The 13,088-nt window shown below is 39.7% G+C and overlaps 1 long non-coding RNA gene across 2 annotated transcripts; it reads right to left on the reverse strand.

Annotated features, from left to right (window-relative positions):
- Window positions 1-10,245: 10,245 nt before the first annotated feature.
- Window positions 10,246-12,646, reverse strand: LOC139436375 (uncharacterized). Of its 2 annotated transcripts, none has more exons than XR_011645591.1 (3): window positions 12,502-12,646; window positions 11,927-12,041; window positions 10,246-10,736 (listed from the first exon to the last, which is right to left on the reverse strand). It is a non-coding gene; the product is annotated as an uncharacterized lncRNA (long non-coding RNA). The 2 variants fall into 2 exon arrangements; XR_011645592.1 differs by having other exon boundaries at window positions 12,452-12,646.
- Between the last annotated feature and the right edge of the window lie 442 nt (window positions 12,647-13,088).

Here is a 13,088-nt window from a genome sequence, read left to right on the forward strand (position 1 = left end):
TTCTCAGAGGAGAGAACTGAAGAAGAGAAAGGTTAAAGTAATTTACCCAAGGTTTCAAAGATGGTAAGTGATGGAACTGGAATTGAACACAGGAGATTTGGTTCTTAGTCGCCACATGTAACACCAGCCTTTTTCACAGTTAGAATGAAGGAAGCAGCTCTGTATGTAGTGAAAAGGAAAGCTCTCCAAGTATATTGTGAAGCACAAAACAGCTATCACTTTCTGAAAGTAGGAAGGAAAGGAGGAAGAAAGGGAGGAAGGGAGGGAGGGAGGAGTGAAGAGAGGAAAGAAGGGAGGAAGGAAAAAGGAATCCCAAATAGAAAACATGCATGCATATACATAGTCTATCTCTGAAAGGATATACAAGAAAATGTTAACTGTGTTTTCTTTCTGGGAAGGATTCTGAGTAGCTGGAGAATAAGAATTAGAGTGAGACAGTTTTCACTATAAACCTCCCCCAAGCCTTTTGATTTTGTGCCATGTGAATGCATTGTCAATTTTAAAAGTACATAGATTAAAATTCTGTAAAGCCCTTAAAATGAATCCTTGTAATAAAGAACAATATTGTACATCATATGATATGTTCTGCAAACACAGATGCATTTTTGAGGTGTCTAGAGGCCCTCACAGCAGCATAACGACTTCAGGTGATTTCGCTATATGGTGCTCGTCCCCTGCATCTGCGTGCAACTAGGAAGCAAGCAACACTTAAAGGAACTGGGCTCAGTCAGCCTGCTCTCTGACTTTCTTTGACTGCCTAACCCAGGATAGCTCAGAAGGTTGTCTCCAAGGGTCTCACAGCCCAGGTCAGCACATTAATGTTATTTACTTAAGAAACCATAAAGAGCAAAGAGGAAGAGATTACCCAGTCACTGGCACATAGACATTTTTTAATAAATAAATTTTGAACAAATGAGCCAAACAGAACAAAAAGGGAAGAAAGAAAAACAATGAAGCTGTGTAAAAGTAGATGTGTAAGTTTGTTCCCAGAATGCTTTATTCAATAGCCAATAGCTTGAATATCATCAATGATGCAAAAAGTTCTATTTGATTAAATCTTTTCCCCCAGGGTGGGTAGGTAGTTGTAGGTAAGGGAACCAGATTTTTTTTTCTTTTTTTAAAAATTATTTATATTTTATTGTATTTTTTTGAAGATACATAGATCACAAAAAATGTTACATTAAAAAAATAAAAGGGAAGTGGATGTGGCTCAATCGATACAGCATCTGCCTACCCTGTAGGAGGTCCTGGATTTGGTACCCAGGGCCTCCTGGCCAGTGTGGTGAGCTGGCCCACATACAGTGCTGCCATGTGCAAGGAGTGCTGTGTCACACAGGGGTGCCCCATGCCAAAGGAGTATGCCCCGCAAAGAGAGCCACCCCACGCTAAAAAAGTGCAGCCCACCCAGGAATGGTGCTGCACACATGGAGAGCTGACGCAGAAAGATGACTCAACAAAAAGAGACACAGATTCCTGGTGCCACCTGACAAGAATGCAAGTGGACACAGAAGAATACACAGTTAATGAACACAGAGAGCAGACAACGGCGAAGGCGGGGGGTGAGGGGGCAGGGAAGGGGAGAGAAATAAATAAAAATAAATCTTTAAAAAAATATATGTATAAGAGGCTCCCACATACCCCACACCCCCTCTTCCCCACTCCTCCCACATCAACAACCTCTTTCATCATTGTGGCACATTCATTGCATTTTGGAGCACTGCTGCACCACATGGATAATAGTTTACATTGTAGTTTACACTCTCCCCCAGTACATTCAGTGGGTTATGGCAGGATATATAATGCCCAGCATCTGTCCCTGCAATATCATTTAGGACAACTCCAAGTTCCAAAACTGCCCCCACGTCACATCTCTTCTTCCCTCTCCCTGATCTCAGCAACTACCAGGGCCATTTTTTTCCACATCAGTGCTACAGTTTCTTTCATTACTAGTCACAGTAGTTCTATAGCAGAATACCACAATATTTCTATAGCAGAATCCACTCTAATCCATATTTTATTCCTCCATCCTGTGGACCCTGGGATGGGGATGCCCCTTCCACCTCTATTTCGAGAGGGGGCTTGGATCCCACATGGTTGATGGATGCAATTCTCCTGCTTGGAGTTATAGGCATCTCTTGGTTAAGGGAACAGATTTTAACTTTGTTCATAACTTGTGCCATTTATCCACCCATAAAAATGTTTTTAAATAATAAGAGCAAAACACAATATTCTGGTTAGGATTGCAATTTTATCAATAGACTTGATGAATCTGAAGTTGAAACAGGCTTTTGAAGTTGTGGCTTTAGAATCAGTTTGACTAGCAGTCATGAAAGGGCTCTAAGGCCCTTTAATCCATCAGAGGATAGAAAAATATATGATCTGTGAGGACTGGTGTCATGCATTTAAAGGTATCACAGCCCAAATTAAGTTCCTGGTCCTGATAAGGTGGCAGCTTAAGAAATCAGAAAGACATCCACTTAAAAGCACAAATAAATTAAAAATTAGATTATTGTTCCCTATTATTCTCTCTCCTCCATGCAACTTGCAGCATCTTCCCTATGGGAAGAGTAATCTTCCTCATTCCTTTTCTATCAGGCCCGACCATGTAATTTGTTTTGTCTAGTGGAGTGTGAGTGGGATATCTGAGAAAAAGTTTTAAGAGTTTTAAGAGTTATTACATAGTTCCATCTTAGTTCTTTTTTCCCTCCACCCCTAAAATGTCATGTACCAAATAAGGGTTGCTTCTTCAGCCTGGAACCTAGAATGAAGAAGGTATTTGGTGCAGACTCTAAGCCAATCCATAGCTGTCTTGTAACATAAGGAAGAAAATCATCTTTGCTGTTTTAAGTGCTAATATTCGGGGGTTGTTAGCGAAAGCAGCATAACCTGGTACAGAGTGATAACTTGAGTAGCCAAGCTTGCTGCAGGAAAATTTTAAAAGAGAAAAAGAAGAGCATAAATTATAGATTCTACTCCAGCAGCCCCACTCTCAGACTGGGTGACCGATAAGTCTGGCAGTGGGGTTGGCCCCCAGTGGCTCATGTGGACAACTCAGTTCTTGTCCTATAGGCTTTCATAAATGAAGATCTGGAAGTTGAAGCATGTGTTTATGTAACCATGGAACAGTCATGAATGCTGCTTGGAGAAAATGCAGCTACACAAACTCTTGTGTAGTGGAAGTAGGTATATTAGAGTGAAATGCTGATGATCTTGACAAGCTTCACAGTTACCATCTTCTCAATATTGACAGGAGATTGTCCACTCTTGTGAAAGGGGTGAACCCTCAGATTTGGGGAACTAGTAGGATTTGACATCCATCAAAAACCATTTCTGTTATGGATCTAGAGCAGTGGTCTGCCTTTTTTTTTTTTCAAAGTGTTGGATAGCAAATATTTTAGGCTTTGTGGGCTTTGCCATCTCTGGTACAACTACTCAACTCTGCCATTGTGGTTTGGAGGCAGCTATAGACAACATGTAAACAAATAAGTATGTCTGTGTTCCAATAAAGACTTCATTAGTTTAATGGCAAACACTAGATCAGCAAGATGACCAAGGGTCCAGATGCCTTGGCAAGGGTGACCAGCAGATTTAATGACTTAATGCAGAGTTTGAGGACTGAGAAGCACCAACCTAGGAGAGCATGAAACATGCAGTGAGAACCATGAATACTGCTTCAGAGGCCAAAAGCATGGAAAATATGGAGGATGAGATGCAACAGCGTGGACGGGAAGTCGTTATTCCCATCCATGGCACTGTGGCCTGCACATGCTCATTCTACATTTGGATTGTCCGAAATAATATTAGTTCTTAGTACATGCCAGGAAAGTAATTATGAGTTGATTTAATAAAGGAACACTAGAACAGTGAGTGACTTGCTATATCTTGGCCTTTTTTGCTACTCTTTTGGTGAGAAGATATATTTTATATTCTAAGAAAGTTTTTTGTATTTACTAAAGAAAAAATGAACTTAAATATTTGATATCCTTTCCCCAAAGGTCAAAATATTTAAATAAGTTCCTTGGGCTTTTTTTTGTTTGTTTTTTAAAATATATTTTTTATTTATTTTTAAAAGATACTTAGATTATATAAAATGTTACATAAAATAATATAAGGGATTCCCATGTGCCCCACTCCCCAAACCTCCCATTTTCCCCCACATTAACAACTTCTTTCATTAGGGCGGTACATTCATTGCAATTGATGAACACATGTTGGAGCATTGTCACACAGCATGGATTATAGTTTACGTTGTAGTGTATACTCTCTCCCACTACATTCTGTAGGTTATGGCAGAATATATAAGGTCCTGTACATGTCTTTGCAATGTCCTTCAGGACAATTCCAAGTCCCAAAATGCCCCTATATTATACCTCTTTTGCCCTCTCCCTGCTGCCAGCACCTCCAGTGGCCACTGTCACTACATCAATGATATAATTTCTTTCATTGCTAGAATCTCAAAAAGTCGATAGTAGAATACCAGTAAGTCAACTCTAGTCCATATTTTATTCCCCAATCCTGCAGATTCTGGGATGGTGATGCCCACATCTCTAATTGAGAGGGGGCTTCAGTCCCATATGGCTGCTGAATGGGACACTCTTATTTGCAATTTTAGACTCCCTCAGTTCCTTGGTATGGTGGTTGTCCATCCCTATCTCCTTGTTAGTTGTCCTGGGTGAGTCCAATGAATTGGAGAGTAGATGTTGCAACTCTGCTGGGGCTCAGAGCCCAGCAGGCACACGGATAGCCCAGAGATTCAAGTCTCTTGGACATACAGCTATGAACTCCAGCACCAATTATGGTTCAATAAAAGGACAGAAGAGGTGTGTGTAGACAAGTCACATCTGAGTCCAGCTCTGTCACACTCAGGAACACAAACTCCAAAATAGGGCCAACTGGCAAGGCACCAAACTCCAGAGCTATCTGTCATGGCTGTAGGACCAGGGTGTTTCCAGAGCCCTCAGGAGCCCCATTATTTTGGGTAGTATCTACTTTGGCTGTCTATAAGATCCTGCTGAGACATGCATAAGCATTACCTCTCTGATGACCTCCTGACTCATTTTGAAGTCCCTTAGCCATATAAACTCATTTGTCTTTACCATTTCCCCTTTTATTCAAGGTCTTTTTACAGTTGCATCACAAGCTGGTGCTTGGTAGTAATCCCTCAGTGCCAGGGAGGCTCATCTCCAGGAGTCGTGTCCCACACAGGGGGGAAGGTAATGCATTTATATGCTGAGTTTGGCTTAGAGAGTTGCCACATTTGAGCAACATGAAGGCTCTTAGGCACCCTACAAACTAGTCAAAGTTGCAATTTCAAGAACAAAAGGCTCATAAGCATAGTCATCAATATCAAGGGCCCATCAATGGACCATCCTTCTTCACTAGTCATTACCCCTGTACTTGGGGGATTATTGTTGTTCCATTAGAGAATGTGGCAGAGCTTCCCAGGATGGGAATTCAGTATTCTTTCAGCTGTTGTGTGAATATCTACCCACTGTAGAAATGCCCCATGAACATTTAAACTTATTTGTATACCTTATATGTATGGCCAGGTGAACTTCCTCTCACATAGCTCCCATCACTGACACCCCACACCAATGATCCTCTCTTGCCATAGTTGTAACCCTTCTGTGATCCAAAATTTCTTCAAAAATGAAGCCAAGAGTATTGCCAAATTCAATTACAAGGAAAATGAGATAGCAATGATAGGTTTAAACATAAGAAATAAAATACATAATAATTTTAAAAAATAAGGTTAAAAAATTGGGGTATAAAAAAATGAAAAACATTAAAAAATTTTTTTTTTACATTTTGCCTTTCATCACTGTAATAACTGTTGTCCCATATGTACAGTGGCATTTTTCTTCCATTTCTTCCTCAGTGTCTTTTTTTTTTCATTCTGTTTTCAAAGAAGTTTTAGGTCACAGTAAGGTCACATACAGACTATAGAGGACTCTCTTGGGGTTTTTGATGATTAAATGTGTGGGAAACAGAAACAGAAACATTCTGCTTTGGCTTCTTCAGAAAGAATGCTCTTCTGGGAGGTTCAGATCAGTGTTCTTAAACTCTTGGGAGCCTAACAATGGCTTGGGGAGTTTTAGTTCTTGAAAACTGAAGATTTCTGGGCTTTAAAGGTTCTACCAGGTCTGGGTATGGCCCCATAGACTTCATGGTTCAACTACAGCACAGGTGATTCCAGTGTAGGTGGTATCAGATCACATTGTGGGAAACAGGAGGAACACTGGTTCTTTGCACCTGAAAACTGGGTACAGGTGATCCTGTTTACTGTGTTCCTGCTGCTTGGCTTTTTCTGCACAAAGTCCTACCTGCCAGTGCTGAAGTTCAGTATCTACAAATGCCCCGATCACTATGCATGTATCCCTAACTTATTTACTGGTTTTTATTATCACCCACTGCCTAGAGGCCTTAGATTTAATTTAGGAAATGTGTTTTTAATTATATGTATATAACATGTAACACAATATACATCTATTTTACGTTAGTTTCTGAATATGAAATAGGATAATTTCTTTCCTAATTTGTATTGTAACAAAACCAGACATTTTTGTTGTTTCAGAGGAAATGCAAGTATCTCAGGGGAAACAAGTTATTGACTAATGTCATGTTTTGCCTGAGGTTTTGTTTGCTGTTTTAAAAAATTATTTTTGACAAATGCATAGAAATAAAACCTGACTTTTCTTATGTTTTTAATTTCTAGTGTTACATCATTGTTGGTGTGACCTTGGAATACAGCAAAATAGTTTGTACAATGGGATATATCAAGAAAAAATGTGCCCTAGGGATCATATTCAAATATAATTATATTCAAATTAAGAGAGATTTATATATTAAATAAGAAAGCTTTACATGATGCAATATACTGATACCTAGTTTATAGTTAATTAATGATGCTTTGGGCTATTTATGTAAAAGTTAAGGCTTAAAATGTACAGAGTTTCTATTTAGAACAATGGAAATATTTTGGTAATGGATGGTGGTGATGGTAGAAAAATATTGTGAATGTAATTAACAGCCCTGAAATATATATCTGAATGTGGTTAAAAGAGGAAATGTTAGGCTGTATATATGATAATAGGATAAAAATTTTTAAATCCATGGAACCGCATTCATACAAAAAAGTCATATTTTTGCTCAGGAATGTAAAATCCAGTAATAACAGGGTTTCTAGGAAAAAATTATTTGCATGTGGAAGCATAGCAAAAGAAGTAGGATGTTTCCAATCAGAAAAGTTCTGCTTGCTAGTTTCACCACTCACTGTCTTTTCAAGTCAGCTGACCTCTCTGAGCTTCACTGTCCTCTTCTGTAAAGCCAGAGGATAATTCGCCACCTCATTAAATTGTTATACGAATGATACGAGGTGATGTACATAAAATATTGAGCCCAAGTGGGTACTGAGAAAATGTCAGTTCTAATCTCTTGACACAAATTGACTGGAATGATAGCATTCCTGAACCCTGAACAGGAAATGGTCTTTCTTTCCCTACAAAGATTTAATTATTCTATATTCCTTTTTACATCACTTCCCTCAGTACCATGCATTTGTTTCTGATACAATTCAGTTATAGAATCATAGATGGTATGAACAAAGAAAAGTCAAATTCAATATAATAAACAAAATTTCATTTTTTATTCAAGTCATAACATTGTAATGCTAATGAGTATTTCACTTGGGTCACCAAAAACTTAACCTACATTAGTTTGTGTTTTTACATTATTTTTAAAGATTAATTTTTAATGTTCCTTTACTTTATAAATCCTGGAAGCCAAAGTATATCTCATCTTGTATTCTGCAGCATAAACACAATCCAAGTACATTTTTGTTTTTTTTTAAATTTATTTAAACTTTGATCATTTTTATTGCATAAGTACTGGATATTCATTGTAGAAGATTTAGAAACCAGACTAAAAAGTGCAGAAAATCTATCCATAAATCTACAAATCAGAAATAATCACTGATTACATTTTAGAATAGATTCCTTGAGATATTTTTTCATCCATACATATGTATAAAATACATTTTTATTATAAATTTTATTATAAATCACCTTTATTATAAAAATTCTGCTATTAGCATCCACCTTTGTGAAACTATTTCCTTAAAGTATATATAGAATTATTGCCTGAATCCAATCACATTTAAAATTCAACATAAATTTTCATTTGGAGCATCATATCTTCTTTCCCCAATAAAGATTTCTTTCTTCCTCTGCTTCCAAAAATCCACCTATGTAGAATGTTAACTCACTACTATTGGTAGCATTGCAGACTAAGATTTCATAACACCTTGCCTCCAGTGAATTCTACCTAGGCGTTTTTTAAATTCACAAAGTATAATTGTCCCAAATTAAAGTATTTTCCCCTATTATTTATTTATTTATTCAAACAAGAGTTGAGGTTCTAAACAGAGCAAGCTATTGTTGAAAATCAAGAGGAATTGGTCTTGAAGGAGACATTAGAATGCTGGACTTTGAGAAGGTGCCTCCTAAGGTGGGTTCTCTCTTTTGAATTTCAGGCTAGCCTCTGAACTAAATCTCCAGCTTGGCCCTTGTTCTGGATACTTCCCCTTCCTGCCTCTTGGTTCCAGCAGTCTCAGTACCTAGCAGCTCCCAGAGATGGCCCCACCTTGATTAGCCCACTAGCCGACTGGGTGCCATCCTAGGTTCACTTTCATTTTTTAACCTGGATTCATATGGAGATCTGAATGGTCTTCCAGATTTTTATGTACACATTCCAAGGCTATTTTTTTCTTGGAATTTGCTCTTTACATGTTTATGCTTAGAAGTGAAGTCCCACCTTCTGTTGTCCATTTCATCTTTCAATACCTATTCCCTTGATACCTCCACTGTGCTAGGTACTGGGTGAACAGTGCGGAAGGAGATGGACATGGCTCCTGCCTTCAGCCTCTGTAAGGTTGTGAAAAGAGGGAAAGAACTCCTTCTCCTCTCACTCCAGCACCTCCCAGAAGCACTTGTCAACAAAGAGATGTTACTGGGCAGACGTGCACAGAAGTCAATGCCATGACTCTGGGATTTTGAGAAAAGAAAGAGCTTTCATGTAAGATCCACGGGCAGGTGAGAAAGGCAGCTCCAGCTCAAATTGGTCTCTCAAATGAGTCTAAGAAGCTTAGGGTTTTTATGGGATTTAAACAAGAGGAGGTGGAGATAGTGACAAGTAGATATTCATTGGTTATATTTCAGCTATAGTTAATAATATTCAAAGCCATTGAAAACTGACAAAAGCTAGCTGGGGTAAACATACGGTTACAGGGAAACAGACTTGGCCCAATGGATAGGGCATCCGCCTACCACATGGGAGGTCCACGGTTCAAACCCCGGGCCTCCTTGACCCATGTGGAGCTGGCCCACCTGCAGTGCTGATGCGCGCAAGGAGTGCCCTGCCATGCAGGGGTGTCCCCCGCGTAGGGGAGCCCCATGCGCATGGAGTGCGCCCCGTAAGGAGAGCCGCCCAGCGTGAAAGAAAGTGTAGCCTGCTCAAGAATGGCGCTGCACACACGGAGAGCTGACACAAGATGAAGCACCAAAAAGAAACACAGATTCCTGGTGCCGCTGATAAGGATAGAAGCAATCACAGAAGAACGAATGGACACAGAGAGCAGACAACTGGGGGGGAATAAAAAACAAAAAAAACAACAACATATGGTTACAGGTTACAACATATGTAAAGAGTTTAGTTAACATAAGATGAAAAGTAAAGGAGTGGAAATAAGCTAAACAGGCTGTGAGTGAGGGGCTATAAATAAGGGAGAAGCATTTAGTTACAGCAATGTTATAAATCATCCATTAAGATAATGAGTGAAAGAATGGAAATAAGCTAAACAAACTGGCTTAAGGGGGGCGGGGCAAGGAGGGCATCTGGTCACAGTACTGTTATAAATCCCTCAGTTAAAATGAATTACAATAATAAGTAAATCCATTGTAGTGAGCCAGTACAATATCTCCACAAACCGGTTTTTCCTGCCCACGGTTTCAGAGATACATACATAAACAGCCACCATACAATGTCAAATATCACGAGGGTTATAGGCAAACATAACTAAAGAAGTACAGTCATTTAGGAAGGAGGTCTCTTCTAAATTGGGGATGTCAAAGGAGAATCTGATAACGCGATAGTATTTGGAGCTGACTTAGAATTGTTATAGGTAGAGTAGGAATGTTTTCATTATCACTCTGAGTCATAAAAAAGAAAAAAGGAGAACATCTTTTTTTTTTAAAGATTTATTTATTTATTTCTCTCCCCTTCTCCCCCACCCAGTTGTCTGTTCTCTGTGTCTGTTTGCTGCGTCTTCTTTGTGCGATTCTGTTGTTGTGAGCGGCATGGGAATCTGTGTTTCTTTTTGTTGCGTTATCTTGTTGTGTCAGCTCTCCGTGTGTGCAGTGCCATTCCTGGGCAGGCTGCACTTTCTTTCGCACTGGGCGGCTCTCCTTACGGGGCGCACTCCTTGCGTGTGGGGCTCCTCTATGCAGGGGACACCCCTGCGCGGCAGCATGGCACTCCTTGCCCGCATCAGCACTGTGCATGGGCCAGCTCCACACAGGTCAAGGAGCCCCGGGGTTTGAACCACGGACCTCCCATGTGGTAGACGGATGCCCCAACCACTGGGCCAAGTCCACCGCCAAGAACATCTTCTAATTCTACCTCTCCCACTTTCTAGCAATAGTTAGGCAGGTTGGTTTAGGGAAAGGGAAGACGAGTAAGGCCTGGAAGAAAAACATAGCCATGAAACAGGTGGCCATAGAACCCCACCTGGAAACCTCTGAGGGAAAGACCCCACCAAGGAGGCTGCTGGAAGGACCCTATGAGAACCCTACTTGGAACAAGATCTCCATCGGGGTCAAAGGAAAGGCCCAGATACCCTTAGGCAGGCTGATCATTGGGCCTCCTGGGGAACTGACAAGTGGGGTAATCCATCAGAACAGCAAACAGTTGGGGCTCCTCTCCCTAACATGAACAAGAGGAGGAATAATTAATAGCTTAATAAATTATTTCTAATAATTAATTGCCCAGGCCAAATCTCTCTCTCTGCCTGGAGAAGCCAGCACCTACACCTGGGGATGTGTAATCTGTTATTTTCTCCTATTTCTGTTCTCTTCTCCAATTTCTCAGTAAATTACTGGCCTGACTAAACCAGCATGTTCTTAAATTCTTTTATGTAACATAGCCAAGAACCTAGAGGAATCCATCATCCCCTGACTTCTCCCAACTTTAGTAAGTTCTTATTGGACTAGCTTTATCATCTGTATATTGGGTAGTAAATAATATCACCAAAGAGTTGTGAGGTCAAAGTGAAGTAGTGTAATTGCAAGTATTTTGAAACTGTACAGCTGTCTCAGTCTCATCATTTTAGGTGTCAAGATATCAATTCAAAATTTATAATTTTACTAAAATATATGTAAAGAAAATTGATCCAAGGAAATTTTAAATGGTTTCAGGTATAAATTTGAAAATAAATCATCTGTCAAGATAGAGACATGGAATTTTGTAAAGTTATTTAATAAATTATATCCTAATTGCAACAACTTCCATTAATGTATTGTGTTAAGTGTGTTAAGCACTTAACATGCATTCTTATTAAATCCTCATCCCAATCCAGTAAATCAACAAAATATTCTCCCTATTTCACATGCAAAAGTATATTGTGCCATAGAGAAATTAAGTGACTTGCCCAACATCACACAATTGGTGACAGAATAAAGATTTAAATACATAATTCTATGCCCCAGAAATATGTAAGCACAAAAGCACATTTACAAATAATACAGTGGGGCAAGTTTACTACAACAGTACATCATGGGAACGTGGGTTCAGGTCACAACAGAAACTTTCAGCAAATGATCTCTTTATTGCACAGAATAAAGGGTCCAGAAGGGCAAATCTCCTTGTCACTTACCCAGCACAGAGTCTAAAAGAGCAGGGGGAGAAGTCCCATCACAGTCAGTCTTCTGGGGAGGCCAAACACTGTTCTGGGTTGGGGACAAAAGATGGTGACTCCATATCACTTTGGTCTACATGAGAAGAGAGACAAATCTATGCTGTTTAAGTGTCATTTTTATCTACTTCAGGGGGAGGGAGCTTGCCCCTGAGAATTCCTGTTCTAATAAGCATCTGGGGCTGCTTGGAGCTGTTTAGGGTTTAAAATCTGGCTAGGCCTTTTCATAAGGCTTAACAACTCAGTTGTCAAATGGCACACAATAGAAAAGGAGATGGGGCTGCTTAGTGTGTGTTTGTGACTTCCCTAGAGAAGGATGGGAGGGCAGGTGAAGTCTGGGTGACAACTGTTTAACAGATGTCTCTACCTAATAATTTATATTCCATCTATTAAGAGTTAAGGTAATGATAATGATGATTGTAAAGGTTAGAAACTGTGTAGAGCTGCTAATGAGTGGCACCTGACTATGCTGGCTTAAAAACTTACGTAAAGTCAATGCACAGGTAGCTGGCGCAAGGGACCCTGGCTGCTCCTACCGTTCCGCTCTACGGAGAGTAGCTGCCATCCTCAAGGTCACTTCATGATCCAATACGGGCGCCGGAGTTCTAACTAATACCTATGTATTCCAGACATCAGGCAGAAGGAGGGCAAAAAGGGGATTTCTCTAGCTGTTGCCTCTTTGTTAGGAAGCTTCCTGGAAATCCTGCCCAACAATGTTTGCCCACATCTTACTGGCCAGATTTTAAGCCCCAGGAATGTGTAAGCACAAAAGTACATTTACTTTTTGTGGAATCTTTTTATCCAGGTCTGTTGCCCAGGGTTCACTCAGTAGAGAACATAATTAATAAAGTAGTTAAATTGGGTGCAAATCCCAGCCCTGCTGCTGACTCAGTAGCCTAGGGCAAGCTGCTTAATCTGTCAAATAGAAAAACATCTGCATCTGTTAAATATAGATAATAATGATACCTATTTCATAAGATTGTTATGTCATTTAAATCAGTTAATATTTAGAAAGATTTTAATCAGTAATTGGCACATGATGATCATCACATATAATTGTTAAATATACACATACATACAGGAAAAAGACATATGTGTAGGCATCTAGCAATATCTTCCATGA

The sequence above is a fragment of the Dasypus novemcinctus genome, chromosome 14, assembly GCF_030445035.2.
Source record: "Dasypus novemcinctus isolate mDasNov1 chromosome 14, mDasNov1.1.hap2, whole genome shotgun sequence".
In the NCBI taxonomy this organism is placed as follows: Eukaryota; Metazoa; Chordata; class Mammalia; order Cingulata; family Dasypodidae; genus Dasypus; species Dasypus novemcinctus.